The 17,422-nt window shown below is 32.5% G+C and overlaps 2 protein-coding genes across 2 annotated transcripts in view; both read left to right on the top strand.

Moving 5' to 3' along the window:
• LOC139514377 (exportin-1-like) overlaps positions 1 to 17,422 on the top strand; it is a 667,034-nt gene that overhangs the window by 61,981 nt on the left and 587,631 nt on the right. The window lies entirely within an intron of this gene.
• Positions 11,131 to 17,422, top strand: part of LOC139515332 (basement membrane-specific heparan sulfate proteoglycan core protein-like) — an 83,595-nt gene continuing 77,303 nt past the window's right edge. Inside the window, exon 1 of the mRNA XM_071304897.1 lies at positions 11,131 to 11,224. The gene's annotated coding sequence lies outside the window, so the exon portion shown is untranslated. The remainder of the gene's footprint in view (positions 11,225 to 17,422) is intronic.

Below are 17,422 nucleotides of genomic sequence, written 5' to 3'. Positions count from 1 at the left end.
ATTGTCACCTGACATGCTCAAGTCACGTGACTTAATACTTGGGTCATATGACCTCAGGGATATTATTATTATTTATGATCATTTATGTAGTTTAGGGTTTTTATGATCAATTTACTGTTTTTTCTTTTAATTACATTATTGACTTCAACTATATATTTTATTTCTGCCTTGAATATTTTAAAGATATCTATTTTTGTTCTCTTTGAGTCAGAGATGTAATATGATTTGTAGATAGAAAAAAATATTACAGTCAAAAGGAAGTTAATTTCATAGTAAGCTTCATCATTTATTTTATATCCTACTATAAGATTTTCCATATTAAAAATGCTTTCATTGAAACCTATAAATTTAAGAAGGTTCAATATTTTTGATATAAAATCACTGTTGTAACTGCAAGAAAAATAAAAATGTTCGTAATCTTCTTTTAAACTGCAATGGTTACATTTATTTTCTGTGAGTATTTTCCATTTTACTAATAAATCATTGCATGGAAGTATATAGTGAATTAATTTCCATCTAAACATTTTCAGTTTATTGTCAGGTAAGTAGTTAAAAATGAAGTTGAAACAATTTTCTAGTTTGAAGTAAAGGTTTTTGGCAAAAAAAAATTCCCACATTATAACTCCTATAGGTTTGTCTGGTTTGTTTTCATTTATAATAATGTTGTAAATTTGTTTTGTACTCATTTTAGAATTAATTTCTTTATTAAGCATGATTTTTAGGCTATTTATAGTTTTATGAATATTAACTTTAGTTTTAGTTGAATTATCTTGATTTATTATGGTAAGCCATTGATTTGGTATTGCTTTTTAATGCAGGATATCTGCCTGATCCAATCTTGTTAATTTTTTAGTTTAGAAAGTATATATGTTTCTGAAATTTGACCTCTATCATCTATGATATCATTTATGAAAAACAAATTGCTTTTTACCCACTCTTCAAAAAATAAACATTTTCCATTTAGTCTGATAAAATTATTTCCCCATATAAATTGTTTTCTTATTTGTAGAAAGTTATGTGGGTATGATGACCCACCTCCTTTAACACTAATCCAAGTTTTAATTAATTCTTGGTAAAATTCTGGAACACTTTTGAAAATTGTTTTATCTAGATCATTTATATTTTTTAGATTCATTAGAAATATGATCAAGTTATTACCAAATTTATTTAAATAAAATCTTGGTATAACTGTCCAATTGTCAATTTCGGTATTAAATAATTTTGTTATCCAGCCTATGTGTATGGATTTTATAAAAATATCAATGTCTATCATTTTAAGTCCCCCTTTTTTGTACTCTGTTGTAAGATTTGATCTTTTAATTTTATCTCTTTTACCATTCCATATAAAATTGTATATGAGGGTTTTAAATTTTTGTAGCGAATCTTTTGGTATTACAGTTTTTGATGCTATATATGTTAAGTTTGGTAGAATTAAAGATTTAGTTACTACTATTCTCCCTAATATACTTAGTTTTCTTTTCTTCCAATTTGCTATTATTTTTTCACATTTCAATATTTGTTTTTCAATATTAAGATTTTGACATTCTGATTTATTGTGTCCAAAATAAATTCCCAAACTTTTGATAGTTTTATTACTCCAATTGATATCTTCATATTTTTCTTTGCAGTGCTTTAATTTGCCAAGCCATATTCCTTCAGTTTAGTTCTATTAAGTTTAAGGCCAGAGAAGTCAGTGCTTATATTGAACAGATTGAAAATATCTTCTTGATATTGAATACATACTGTATCACATGCAGTTTATGTGAGTTTATGCATGTATTTCAATCAACAAAGAAGATATTTTTTTGGTCAGGCAAATTAATCAATGAGTGATAGATTTCTCCTAGAAGAAATTTAAATGTCCAAGTGAATAAACTACGCAGAGGACAATAGCTATTGTATTGATTCAATGGGACAGGTAAACTTGCAAAAGTTTAAATACTTGGTCAAGAGCAGACGACTCTGTGGTACACTTTCATTTGGTTCGCTATAAGTCAATTTAGCAGATAACTTCATGATCATTAAAAAGTAGATTTAATCTGGTTATTATAGCCCCAGCTACCGAAACTGTGACAATTTAACTATCCTATTAATATGTAACTATAGCGGACCAATCACGTTAGTATGTATTGTATCGTCCACTACAACTATACCAAGTATTTACTGGACGACAACAGTCGGAAGTGCTATCACTATAATAACATCCAATACCAAAACCAACAAATACAGCGACAGTACTTCATCTAATCCTTCTCTCACCATATTCAATGCAGATTCAAATGGTGCAGAAACATGTAGTTATCAAAGGCACCAGGATTATAATTTAGTACACCATATCTATTTAGTATACATGTTTTGCTTCAAACAATGTTGGAACAGGACAAAGTGCTAAAACAGCAAGTCTATCTATTACTTCAAATAGTAAGTGATGTTGATTTTTTATTGACTTTATTTTATGTCTAGTAGTATTTCGTTATTTAAGTTACAAAGATATAATTTTATACGCCAGACGCGCGTTTTGTCTACATTAGACTCATCAGTGACGCTCGGATCAAAATAGTTGTAAAGTCAAACAAGTACAAAGTTGAAGAGTATTGAGGACCCAAATTCCCCAAAGTTGTGCCAAATTATTCCTGGGATAAGAAAATCTTTAGTTTTTCGAAAAATTCAAAGTTTTTTAACAGGAAATTTATAAAAATGACCATATCATTGATATTCATGTCAACACCGAATAGATGACTACTGGGCTGATGATACCCTCGGGGACGAAACGTCCACCAGCAGTGGCATCGACCCAGTGGTGTAAATAGTTATCAAAGGTACCAGGATTATAATTTTATATGCCAGACGCGCGTTTCGTCTACATAAGGTAGCAATACACAGTTAGGAGTTTAGTTTCACATTTTGGCGCCTGTGGATTTTTCAAATAGGAAAGTTATTGTGTAATAAAATAAATTTTTTAGACAGATGAGTGCTAATTTAGCCTTCACAGATGGTTTATAAGTGCATCAAGATTAGTTTTTACATGTTTTATGGGCTGTTTTCTGTTTGACAATCCGTATTTTCATAGCTAGACCGGCCATCGGTCCAGAAATTAATTTAATGTACTGTTTACAAACACTCTTTTTCTACTCGAAGTTTTTGACGCAATTTTACCAAAAAATGAGACGAAAGACATATGATTTTCATTGGATTTGCTGAATGATATATGTACACAGTTTCAGAACAGGTATTACTTTAAGCGATTGAAATTCTACTTTAAGCCAAATTTTGGGGAAATATGTGACATCTTCCCCCCCCCTTTTTTGCAATATTTTATAACAAATAAATGCAGATTGTTGCCATGGATACACTAAAAAGAAATTATATTTTACCATTTTATATACTCGATATAAAATCTATGGAAGATTCTGATTACATACATATGTCCATATATGACACAAACAGTAAGCTTGATATTGCAAGAAAGCAATGAAAAGGGGATGGTAAAATTCATAAGGGCAAATTTTAGTATTTTTCCTAACTGTTTATTGCTACTCATCAGTGACCTTGAGCTGTTTTTATCCACATAACAATAGAAAGCCCTTAACGTGAATATTAAGTTTTCTTTCTGCAATGATATGCATATTTTGGGACCAGAAAAATTAGTTGGTTATCGCAAGATGTTGGAATACTCAGGTGTCGGATTAGGCAGGGTACATGTAGGTACTTGCAGTATTATGTGATTTACCGCTCAATGATAAAAAAAAACAAATTAAAACATGTATGTGTAATAGTGGAGGTGACTATTATATACTGGAACTAATTTTCCTTGCGAAAATACTCAAACGAGACCAACCCTGTTTGAATGCTTATGTTGTATTCTCCAAATTGATATATCTGTAAGCCTTCAAAATTCATTTCCAAAATTAGACGAATGAAATCCTTTGGGTGTATGTTGGCAACGTGCTGGAAATTTAAGAATTTGACCCACTCCGAAATTAGACTAATGAAATACTTTGGATTTTAGGTGGGTGGATTTTATATGCATCGGGTTTGAAATCTGGGAAATTGGTCCACTGTTGACGATGGGACCCACTTTAAATTGCGTTTTGGATTGGATAGCATGGTTTGCAGCACATCAGACCGGATCAATTGCATAACTGGTTTGATGTTTATATACTAGTAAGAGACTAATGCTTTGTTATCTGCATGCAAAATATGAGTTTGTTAGCCAGCTGAGCCTTGAATAATATATGGAGTGTAACATCAGTTCCAAGAAATTAGTGTCAGACATAATATAAAGCCTATTCAAACCAATTGATCAATGAGAAAATCTCCACATCCAAGTAACGAATTTCCAGTACTATCAGTAAACAGTTTCAGCTCCCCATTTGTAAGCCATTAATGTGCACACAAAAAGGTAATCACATACAAATATCATCTTTAATAACTTTTGTTGTAATTTTTATAAATCTCCTGTTTATTCCTTAATTATAATCCTGGTACCTTTGATAACCATTAACACCACTGGGTCGATGCCACTGCTGGCGGACGTTTCGTCCCCGAGGGTATCACCAGCCCAGTAGTCAACACTTCAGTGTTGACATGAATATCAATAATGTGGTCATTTTTATAAATTTCCTGTTTACAAAACTTTGAATTTTCCAAAAAACTAAGGATTTTCTTATCCCAGGCATAGATTACCTCAGCCGTATTTGGCACAACTTTTTGGAATTTTGGATTCTCAATGCTCTTCAACTTTGTACTTGTTTGGTTTTATAAATATTTTGATATGAGCGTCACTGATGAGTCTTATGTAGACGAAACGCGCGTAGTGAATTATATCATGGTACCTTTGATAACTATTGAGATCCTAGAAAATGCTACCGCTTTTAAATTCTAGTACCATACATCTCACAACTAGAGGCTCTCAAGAGCCTGTGTCGCTCACCTTGGTTTTTGTGCATATTAAACAATGGACACAGATAAATTCATGATAAAATTGTGTTTTGGTGATGGCGATGTGTTTGTAGATCTTACTTTACTGAACATTCATGTTGCTACAATTATTTCTATCTATAATAAACTTGTCCCAGTAATTACAGTGGAAAACATTTTGTAAAAATTTACAAAAATTTACAAAAATTTACAAAAATTTATGAAAATTGTTAAAAATTGACTATAAAGGGCAATAACTCCTAAAGGGGTCAATTTACAATTTTGGTCATGTAGACTTATTTGTAGATCTTGCTTTGCTGAACATTATTGCTGTTTATAGTTTATATCTATCTATAATCATATTCAAGATAACAACCAAAATCTAATTCAGGGCAGCAACCCAACAACGGGTTGTCCGATTTTTCTGAAAATTTTAGGGCAGATAGATCTTGACCTAATTAACAATTTGCTCTAAATGGTTTAGTTTCAGAGATATTAGCCAAAATCTACATTTTTCCCATATGTTCTTTTTTTTAGCCATGGCGGCCATCTTGGTTGGTTGGCCGGGTCATCGGACACATTTTTTAAAACTAGATACCACAATGATGATTGTTGCCAAGTTTGGTTAAATTTGGCCCAGTAGTTTCAGAGGAGAAGATTTTTGTAAAAGTTAACGACGACGGACGACGGACGCCAAGTGATGAGAAAAGCTCACTTGGCCCTTTGTGCCAGGTGAGCTAATAAAAAGCAGTTTGAACGACCTGATTGAGAGAACTACAATAAAGTAACATTATTTCGAGTGACTGAAGCTCTTGTAAAGCGATTTTTGTTAAAAACAAACATTAGTTTCTGTCTTGTTGGTTCTAGTTTGTTCTAAGGAGTTTAGATCACCATCCCAAATGATCTATTTCAAATCCAAGAAAATCAAGAATTTGATAGGACCAGCGGTTTTTCATATGCTAGAGGAACATCTAATTCCTTATAAACTAGGCAAACTTTTCATCATCAATTTACAGTACAGTGTTCCTGTCTAACCTGCTATTACAAATCATCAAGGGATTCAGTTTATGAATTGTATAAAACAGCACATTGATGAGAACCAGCGAGTTTTACAAAGAGTAAAGTTAATGCTAAAAGGCCCATTTGTAGGCATGAAGACTGTTGAAATTAGATACTGTCCCTAAATTAAAATCAAATAAGACAATCGTCGGGATGACGAATTAGTAACCTAAAGGTGGAAAGGATATCCATCTTCGCAATATTTGCATTTTACGTAGTTTGCTTTTGTTTCTAGTACTTTATTAAATCAGGATAAATTGACAGTGGAATTTCTCTATCAATAGAAGCATAAACACTTTTGTCGAAAGGATGGGGCAGATGTTAAATGAGTCGCTAACCACTAGATGATAGCTTCTAAATAAGTCAATTTGTAGTTAGGGAGTACCGTTTTTCATTGATATGGTCATAATTATAAGTAACTGTTTAACAAACTTTGATTTCTTGAAATACTAAGGCTTATCTGCCTCAGGAATAGATTACCTTAGCTATATTTGGCAAAACCTTTAGGAATGTTTGGTCCTCAATGCTCTTCAACTTCATGCATTATTTGGCTTTTAAACTGTTTTGGATTCGAGCGTAACTAGAGAGTCTATTGTAGACAAAACGCGAGTCTGGAGCATAGACAAAATTTCACTTCTGGTATTTATGATGAGTTTATTAAAAAAAATGGCAGCAATTCTGATTAACTCTACTTTCTTCAATTCGTTTTCTCCAGTAAATGATATTCGTATCCATGATCATCAGTTAGACTTTTACAATTTGATGACAGTCATTTGCCCTCATAGTTTAGTTTTTAACCGAATTCAAAACCATTATAAAACAATTTTGTATCGTATCTTTTCAGAAAAAAACGTATAATGCGGGGGTTACACATTGCCGATTATTGCTCCCGTTTGAGATCAGACAGCGATACGACACGAAAATGTCTGGAATGTCCTATCATTGTCTGAACGCAGTCGTTTAAGTTCGTAACAGATTCGAGAACGGTCCGAATAGTTCGGCGAAGCACCCCGACAGTTAGTTCCGTAACATTCGGGGAAACTCCTGCCTATATCATGACAGATTCTGTTGTATCGTATGAAAATCCTAACAATGTTCTGTGTATTCTGGACGGTGTCTTGTGTAACGGGAATGATCTGGAGAAATATTTCATTGCTGTCTTTCTGCCGATTGAGTCCAGATTGCATCCAGATCTTGTCGATTGTGAACAGTTTTTGCCGAAAGGGATCCGGAACAGTACTAGTCCCGTTATTAAAACGAAATTCGTCAATGATACCCACGTCAGAGTCCCGACAATTACAGACTACAATATGACTGAGACCAGACAAAGCCTTTTACAATGCGATAGAGCGGACCGTGATAGGTCATTACGTTCCGACAGTAACTGATCATCCCGAGTATGCCGACAGTTTTCGAACGGATAACTTCCGTCAGCGTCGGTTCACTGTCTGGTCACTGTCTGATCTCTGTCGGATTACATTCGGTAAAATCGGGACGCAGTCGTCACAGACTCGGTTGAATTTTACCAGGCGATGGATTAGAAGCGGATTGAGAACGGGATTATCGGGATAAATTCGCTTGAAAACGGTTGAACATCGACGCTTTCTGAACAATATCTGATTGTAGGCGTGATTAAATTATTTGTTTTACAAATTTTAATTAAAGTTTGAATTTCCATCCACGATTCACAGGATCTTGATCAGACTGTTGACAAATTTTAATCGGGAATGGTCCTGTCAAGGACGGTAGTAAAAATCGTGAATGTGTGATCCCAGCTTAAGTCATTTAAATTTGTCGATATTACTAATTGTTTTTTGATTTCCGTAACTCGATTGTTTTATATCTCTCTATTGACATCTGTTCTATTGGTGTTGCCGTCAACTGTAAAGCCTGGTTTTTTTTTCAAAGCAACGAAAATTCTTTTGAAAGTTGTATCAAAATTTGAAAAGACGAAACGACAACCACTGCCGTATGATGTCCGCTACATTTTATGTATTTATGTGCGTACCGATAATAGAGATGTACACATTTCTCTTTGTCATTGCATCATAATATTTTTCATAATCAGATTTGAACTTGGTTAATATTCGGTGGTGAAAAGCTGTTCATGTACAACTGAGTTTTTGATCAACGATGCTCCACGAACTGGTAGGAGAGATCTTTTTAATCTATACTGTTGGTCAGAATATCTCCAGCTAATATCATGGTTTTAACAAGCCCCCAATATAACACTATACATATATTTTAATAACCTGTAATCTCCGGGGGTGAAGAATAAAAGAAATGCTTGTGTGTATTAGAAATGTGACTATCCACATATTAATGCCAAGTATATTCTTTACAGATTTAGCTTTCAGTCAATTGACAATTTGTATCAACAGCCGAAGGATTATAATCTTAAGTTTTCATTTTTCAAGTATTGATCTCGAATCAACGTATTCTCCGTTGACTATCTGTTCTTTGATCAGTTGTGATACTGTGACACTAAGATCGTCAGTAATCAAATCAAATCAAATATGTTTATTTCCTAATCAAATGGCTCTTATAGTAATGATTATAATCGTTGCAACCTGTAGTCGAGTAGAAATTGTAATAAATGAAGAAAATACAAAAGTTGTACCTGAGGCTTGTTCTTGTTCTAACATGTGATCTGATGATTCCCTGTCAAAGTTCCGAACTAGCTGTTCTATTTCTGAAACAGCTGACTCTTCTTGACATTAGTTAGTAATGATGTTAGAGTGTCGAATGATCTCCCTTAAAAAGCACCGTCTTTTGGAGTGTAATTTTCCCTCCTTGGCCTCCTCTGTCTTTTTTTGCGTTGCATGGGTTGCTAACTTTGGTTATGTCGACATCTGATCAACCGTTGTATGTTCGCGACTACTATCATATGCATTTCCCGATTTATCATTCGACATTCCTGAGTCTTCCCCATATTTAACAGTCTTTTTCAAATTAAAGCACTCAATCTAATTAAAGGTACTACTGATACAATTATTAGTATTAACTGGAACATAAAGTATATCAACAAGCAGTAAATTTTCCGTATTTATGAAAACAAAGAATATAATAAAACATAAATCGCATGAAATCTTGTGAGAGTTCCGACAGGGCAATCCCGTCATGAACCACGTGGTGATGTAAAATTTTCAACGGAATTATATGTAAAATGAAAATTTCTAGATTGTTCCTTTCAATATATTGGTTGTCTCAATGTTATCAAAATATTTCGAAATTATAATTTAAGAAGATATGCTAGCATAGTTATGAGCACATTTTGACGAGATGTCGACTACGTAACAGATAAATGTTTAAACATGCTTGCAGTGGTCGATTTCATTTTTAAAAACTTTTCAATATATATATTCGCAATATTGTTATATCTTCACTCTAATAATAGCAACAATATTGACTTAAAATTACAGCCCATAACATATATGCAATACGTATCTTTAAATAAAATGTGTGCTGCCGTTTTGTTCAGACATGCAAGTTAAAAAGGCAGCGTGGCGTTTAATGATTTGTGAAGTATATCTACTGTTGATGTGATATATAAAATGGAGTTAATGAATATGTGTTTCCATGCTTAAAGCGGGATAACTCCTTTGACAGGATTATCAGTTCCTAGAATGATTTCAGTTAATATGCCAAGAGATTTTATTAAATGATCTTTGCAATTTTTTGGCGATCATAGTCTTGTTGATCATATTTTCAATTCAGTAAGCTAATGAATAGGTGTAAAAAAAAATCAGGTCAGTTTGCCTGGACTGCGTAAACCTGATTATGTAATTTGAGTTTGAGGTCAAAGTTTACGTAAAAGACCTTAAAATTGTTAGAAGAATTATCATCCAGGTTTATGCTTCCGTCTTTACTTAGTGGTTCAGTTTCAAAGCGAAAAAAATATCAATCATAGAAGTATCAAACAAATCACGTTTTCCAATCGCTTATTGAAGTAATATAAAATTATATGGATTTTCAGGCACTTTGAAAGTGCACTAGCTACGGGATATATGAAAAACCTAATATATCATATTTTGGCTCAATCAGTAATAAAATGCATGTAGTGAAATAATAATTTCTTTTTAGTAGCCAATAAGGTTCAATTTTGTCAAAATAAGCAAAAAAACATTGACAATGAATTACTAATTCGACCTCCTTGAATCTGTATTCATGTGAACTTTAATTTTACCCCTTAGCTTGAGATAAATACCACGTGAATTATATGTGTAAAGTTATTTAAAGGAAGAGAATGTCAACTTTGAAAGTGAAACATTTGATTGACTGATTCGATCCACAAATAAACATTCTAATACAGGTAAAAACGATGATAAACATTTTTTTTATATGTAATATGAAATTAAATAGACCTAGAATAATTCGACAGCATGTGTTTGCTTAATCTATTTATATCTATATTTATGTTTACATCGCTTCTATGAATTCACATTACTATAAGACGTGTCACGGTACTTTTCTATCCCAAATTCATGTATGTGGTTTTGATGTTATATTGGTTATTCTCATCGGATTTTGTCTAATGCTTAGTCCGTTGCTGTGTGTGTTACATTTTAATGTTGTGTCGTTGTTCTCCTCTAATATTTAATGCGTTTCCCTCAGTTTTAGTTTGTTACCCCGATTTTGTTTTTTTGTCCATAGACTTATGAGTTTTGAACAGCGGTATACTACTGTTGCCTTTATCTATGGTCATCGGACGACTATAGAGGTCAACTCGATAAATAATTAGATGGCGTCGATACTCAAATATACACAAAACGAAGCTACGTATTTTCATGTCTGTACCTTGTTTATTGTTTTATTTAGACTTTTAATAGTTTGGAGATATGTTTTTACACTGTTATAAATCAAATATGAGAATTTGATTAGAATCGGTGAACATAAATTTGACAGCTAGTGCCTCTCAAGAAGATTCTTTCTTTGCTATTTTTTTCTTTCTACAATATTACAAGACAGAGATTCATTGAATGGTAAATAGTTAAATGTAGCTTATATAATTGATACACTTAGTTGAAAACATTGCATACAAAAAGGCATTTAAAAACCTCTATACATATATACATTTCAGATTTGAAGTAAGTATGACATATCGTTTTACTCTTTTAAAACTAAAGTTTCTTTTGAAAACTGGTATTGGATCGAGCACAATACGTCGACATTTGACAAATTGTTCGCTAAAGGTAAAGGGGTGTGTATAGTCATTTTCAGGTATGCAGATGGCTAGATCTAAGCAGTAAGTTTTGTTTATATTTTTGCAATATTTGTTTTACAACGAAATTTTACATTTTTTACATTTATATTTAAGAGTGAGTGATTAAAGATGGGCATCGTAGAATATAATTTGTTTTAAAAAAAACTGTAGCCATTTTGTTATCAAGTTTATTATGATAAGATACTTTCTCTTATGGTTGGGGCCTGTTATCTAACTCCCACGTGAATAGATATTTTTCGTATCACACCGTACGGAGTCACAGTGTACAAGCGGACAGTGACACAAAACGGAAGTTGCTGATCTGTCCGACGGCGATCGGCTCGTTGTTTTTCAAAAAAATATAGAATATCAACACAAAGTGTCCCATAATGGATTGTTCAGCAGCTCAAGGTAAGTGAATAACTACAATGATGTATTTTTGACCATTTAAAGCTTATTTTATGCTTTTAGCATCAACCGTCTTTTTAAAATAACTCCTGATCATGAAGAGGGGTCAAAATTTTGCGATTTTTCGAGTCATAAATCTTAACAAAACTCCGAAAATTCAAACATTTTCAAGATTTTTAATCGATACATAGTTGAATAATCATATTCCGCATACACACACAAAAGTTTGGTTCATTTTTTTTTTTATTATATTGTCACAATTGAATCTTTTCTATTCAAAGTGTACTGTCCGCCTCGTTGCCACCGTATGTTTTCATACTGTCCGATTCGTTGGTCATATTCATGATCGATATCTTAAGCAAAAGTAAGATTGAAACATGCAATTTATCCACATTCATGACCGATTTCCTAGGAAATATCAACATTTATAAAATGTTACTGATTATTACATATAAAAAGCATTGTTAATGCATGCACATGAAAATTTAATATACGTTTCTCTAGTTTGTTTTAGGAAAATGGGGCACGTAGGTGATTTTTATGGTATATTTATTCATACATTCATGTGGAACATTGTTATTTTTATCACTTAAAAACATAAATAGGGGTAATAACTTTTCATGAAAAATACAACCATGCAACAAAAGTTATTTCTAGGCCTTTTATAGCTGACTATGCGGTATGGGCTTTGCTCATTGTTGAAGGCCGTACGGTGACCTATAGTTGTTCATTTCTGTGTCATTTAATTTGTTCTCTTGTTTAGAGTTGTCTCATTGGCAATTACACCAAATCTTCTTTTTTATATTTATAAACGTTTGACACAGAAAATCAAAACAATAGTTTTTTACACCCAGTTTGCGTCTTATTTCACCAATGTCCCCCTTTAATTGACACGAGATCCAAGCTGAATATATAATCTATAAATATTTTCCATATATAATCATAGACAGTATCTGTGTTGAATAAAGTTTAAATGTGGATAAATTGCATGTTTCAATCTTACTTTTGCTTAAGATATCGATCATGAATATGACCAACGAATCGGACAGTATGAAAACATACGGTGGCAACGAGGCGGACAGTACACTTTGAATAGAAAAGATTCAATTGTGACAATATAATGTAACGTTTTCGCTCGGTGTTGCTATAGCGTTTTCGTTACCCTGAAGTGAAACTCTGACCCACTGACAAAACTAGACAATTAGCCAGACAAACTAATTCTCCACAATAACACGGCCGACACTCGGCTAACCGAGAGATTGGTCGGTTAATCTATATTGAGTACGTGGCTATATCGGCGGTGGGTCTGTTAATCGGGTTGGCTAAAGTCTGTTAATCAGGTGTTATCGAGGAAACCATTGGAAATTATGCATGTTTCATTGTGTAACTTTTTAAATATATGTTTATCATAAAAATTATTCATGTCTAACAAAACAATTCAATCTACTGAATCCAGTGGTGTAATTATTATTTTTCTAGCTTCGATGTACGATCTATAAAATGAAAAGGCGTGTTACTCATCAATAAATTTATACACATTTTACACACACAAAATGTACACAAAAAGACACGTTGGTTGAATTTACTTGCATGCGATATTTTGAACATCGAACAAAGACAGGCATTATGTTTGTCAACCAAATTGATATCATTGTGTGAAAAATCTACACACAAATCTGTATTTTGGTGACATAAATCAATCTTTATTTAAAACTTGGTCTGTTAATGGGTCGGATGTATAAAACCCGGTCTGTTAATTGGTCTGTTAAGAGTTATGAATGGCAATAAAGTATAATTTTATTGCTGTATGGGGTGTTATCGGATCAAATGGGTAGGCTCAAGACGAGTAGCTAAAATAAACGGAAACAACACATGAGCAATGAAACATAATATATACGGAAACACTGACATGAACAATGAATTTAGGCCATGAATATTGAAAACTGATATAAAAAAGTGTAATATTAAATTATTATTATACATCATGTTAAAATGCCATATTTTGATTGCCTAATACGAAGGTGTTAATTTACTCTATCACATGGCTGAGCGGGTGACAATTTTTTTGGAATGTCACCCTCTCGGCTAGACCAATCAAAAATCGGCAGTTTAAACGACAATGAATCAGTGAATCTACATCAAGTTATTTTATAGACAATGCTTAAAGTTCTAATTTACTATACAACGAAGCGTGGAACGACTCAAACTTATTTCTTTTACAATTGTTGGAAAAACGTATTTCACTTGTTAATATTTTTACTTTAAAACCTATAAATCATTGTGTGTTATGCTTATTGTTGATATTAAACGCATTCGTTCACCATCGATGGGTTTCAACTGGTGATGTACATTTCATCATGTTCATTGTGATGTATATTTCTCAGCCAGATATGAGGCCTTTTGAAAGGGGTATTTTCCCAAAATTTAAATAAAATAAATAACAATAACAAAATAACAACAATTGAAAATATTTCAATTTTTTCTTGATAGCAAAGTTTTTTCCTGTTTCGGGCCTATTTCTTGTATCGTTTATATGTCAAGTCAATGCACTACTATTGTCTATTTACTTCACTTCTGATGATTTTTCAAATACCCGTTACGCTGTCAAGTACGCGACTACATAGAAAATACTTTATAATAAAACTCATCTGTTAAAGAAAATGATGATAGAACATTCATTATAATATATATATAATCAAATATCACATAGATGAGAGGGTGATAGAGCAGATCGGTATCCCTTCGCCGCGGTTGACAATGTTTTCTCGGGACCCAGTCTGCTCTATCACCCTCTCAGGTATGTGTTATTTATATCTTATCACATATTTGTTACGGATACGGATAAATTTTAAAGATTTACCTGTTATGTTTCATTAAATTGTTATAATTGAACTTTTTTTCCCTCTTTTCTGCAACACTTAAATATGTGATAAATAGCTTAAAGATTATAACATGTTTTTCCATATTTGCCCTGGTATCATCCCTCGACCCATATCGGCCCTCGGCTAAAGCCTCGAGGCCGATATGGGAGTCTCGGGATGATACCAGGGCTAATATAGAAAAGGGCATGTTATAATCTATACATCCATTGATTTCATCCAAGAATGGTCGCATATATCATGTGGATTCTGTTTAGGTTGTCATGAATGACACTAATTTGTATCTAAATTGGTATTAACCAGTATATAAATCAGAGATACACGTCGTAATGTAACCAAACATCAGTAAGTAAAATATATTGGGATGCTAGAATATATAAAGAATAAAGAAATAATAATGAGTAAGATAAAATAAAATGTAGAGAAAAGTAACAGACAATTTAAAGAATATAGAAATAAACAACACCCCCAATCCGGACCCTCATTGTATACACGAGAATCTGGATGGAAACACAGAATATATAGAATAATAGATAAGGACAGTAGGAAGTGATGCATTAATAAAAAAAAGATAGAAAAAAATAATAACTGTTTGAGAATAAAGACATGAAACAGGTCCGAGAACACAATTATTTCGTAGTGCATTTCTTTTAGAACATAAATGAAAATAAAAAAAAATCCCACCTGCGCTTTCTCAGAGAAACTTTTACAGTGTGTTGTACTACTTTTGGGACAAATTATATCAAAATTATAGAAAACTTCATCGGCTCTAACTCAAAATATGGACAATTTTATGTTTAGGGCGTCTTGAAATCTAATGACAGCTTCCGAAGTGCTAATTTTCAACCTTTTTCAGCTGGACCAAATCACTACTTTCCTTTAAAATTCTGGTCCCAAATTTTTTTACAGTGTAATTTCACCCCCCTTCTTGCGATTTGAGGCATTAAACATGGAGAATTAAATTTGGAAGGGGTATAAAAATTAATGGCAAGTAACCCACTGTCAACACTAGGGACTAAACAGTAACGGATTGCTATGTACTCATATTGGTAATAAATGCTAAAAGTTTACATGCGGACAACTGCAGTTCTCCTCTGCACTTATGTAGAAAGGAACTAAACGGAATAAAATGAATTAAAACTTAAGATAACCAAATGTAGCTGCATTCGCTCTTTCCATTTACTTCTTTAGACTGATTTGTAAACAACAGATGATTCAGTAATAGAACTTGGAAAAGAACCAATCGGATGATGTTGACGATTTAGAGTTTAACGTACGTCCAGTGACAAATATCATGTGCATATGAGAACGACAACACGTTATATGTACCCTGTGTTGTATTAGAAAGACACTTTCGGACGGATTTGAGAACGTGCTACTTTGAACAGACACAAAAATTAAGGCTGAAGAAAACGTTAACAATAGATTCATGCATATTCCAGCAGGCAATCCATATCCATATATTGAAGTGACACACCCCTTAATAAAATGCAAAGGAAGTCAAAATAAAGATGTTCTTACTAGAAGGATACTGTTGCAGCGTATTGTCATTTTTTTTTACTCAAGAGCATCTCATTCTTATCTGTTTCAAAGGGAAAATATAAAGGTAGCACAACTATTGTCGTGGCTAAATAACTCTTAACTGACACAATTTCAATTGTCCAACCCATTAACAGACTTTATTCCAATAATGTTCACTAAAACGTGGTATTACTCACGTTATATTACAATTATGAAATATTTACTAATTTCAATTTATATTTTAGAACCAAAGTACGATTTTGTGTCCTTTAAATGATATCTAAAATTGTTTTTTTCGCCTTTCATTACAAAAATTGCTATGCGTATAAGCATAAATACTACATACTTGCGCGACGCCTTTTAGTTTTACTGAAAACTGTGCAGACTATGAAATGTTTTTACAGTTGGAAAATGTTCTATGATATATATCATTTTGTCAGACACTTTTCTTTTTTTGATTTGATTCTTATAATGTACCTAAAATCTGTATATTAAATAGATTTTAATATTAAAATTGTGCGTTTTACTCTTAACAGACGTATAACCAACCCGATTAACAGACCAACCGCCGATATAGCCGCATACTCAATATAGATTAACCGACCTATCTCTCGGTTAGCCGAGTGTCGGCCGTGAATAAATACTGTTTCAAATGACTGCTCCCTTGGGTTAACTCAACCCTGTAATCCAATAGGTATATCTAAAGATGCGTTGTTTCAGAAGACAGAAATAAATAATTCGTTTCAAGTTAATGATTTAATGAAGTGTTACTATGATCAGTTATATATATATGTCATTCAAACAATTTCAATATTGTATATCTTTTTACATTAGATCAACACAATAAATAACACTTAAATAGTATGCAAGCTAGTGAGTACTCTGGTCAAGTTCTATATACACATGTATTAAATAAACAATCTTATTAACAAGTAATTATAGAAATCTCTATAATTATATAAGTGATGCCGACTTCTCAAATGTATAAGTTGCGACTCCGGGTTTTACTGTACTTTTTGTGAATATTCGAATTCGTAATATATATGTAAAGAATCGTTAATAATTGCAGTTTCTATACTGTTGGTATATCGAGTAAATAATACAAGAATAACTTTAACTGTTACTTTCTCTGAAGAAAAAAACTCTATTGACGTCTTATTAAAAGCGACCTTAAGACTCGAGACTGCGTCGGTGAGTCTCTGTATAAAATATGGAATATTTTATATTTTCTGACTTTTCTGTACTTTTCAGTATATAACTTTTTGTACGTCTAATGATCTCTAATCTCTAGAGTCCCTTATAATATAAATTTATAAAGCTATGTTTTACATAAAGTAAAACTCTGACAAAATATTTCCTAACCTTTTAAAGTGCAAGACTCAAATTGTAAGTTACAGTGCAGAAAGGATTTATTATTAGGCTTGTGATTGTA

Source organism: Mytilus edulis, chromosome 3 (genome assembly GCF_963676685.1).
Source record: "Mytilus edulis chromosome 3, xbMytEdul2.2, whole genome shotgun sequence".
NCBI classification, from domain to species: domain Eukaryota; kingdom Metazoa; phylum Mollusca; class Bivalvia; order Mytilida; family Mytilidae; genus Mytilus; species Mytilus edulis.
This window is presented reverse-complemented; position numbering and strand designations above follow the sequence as displayed.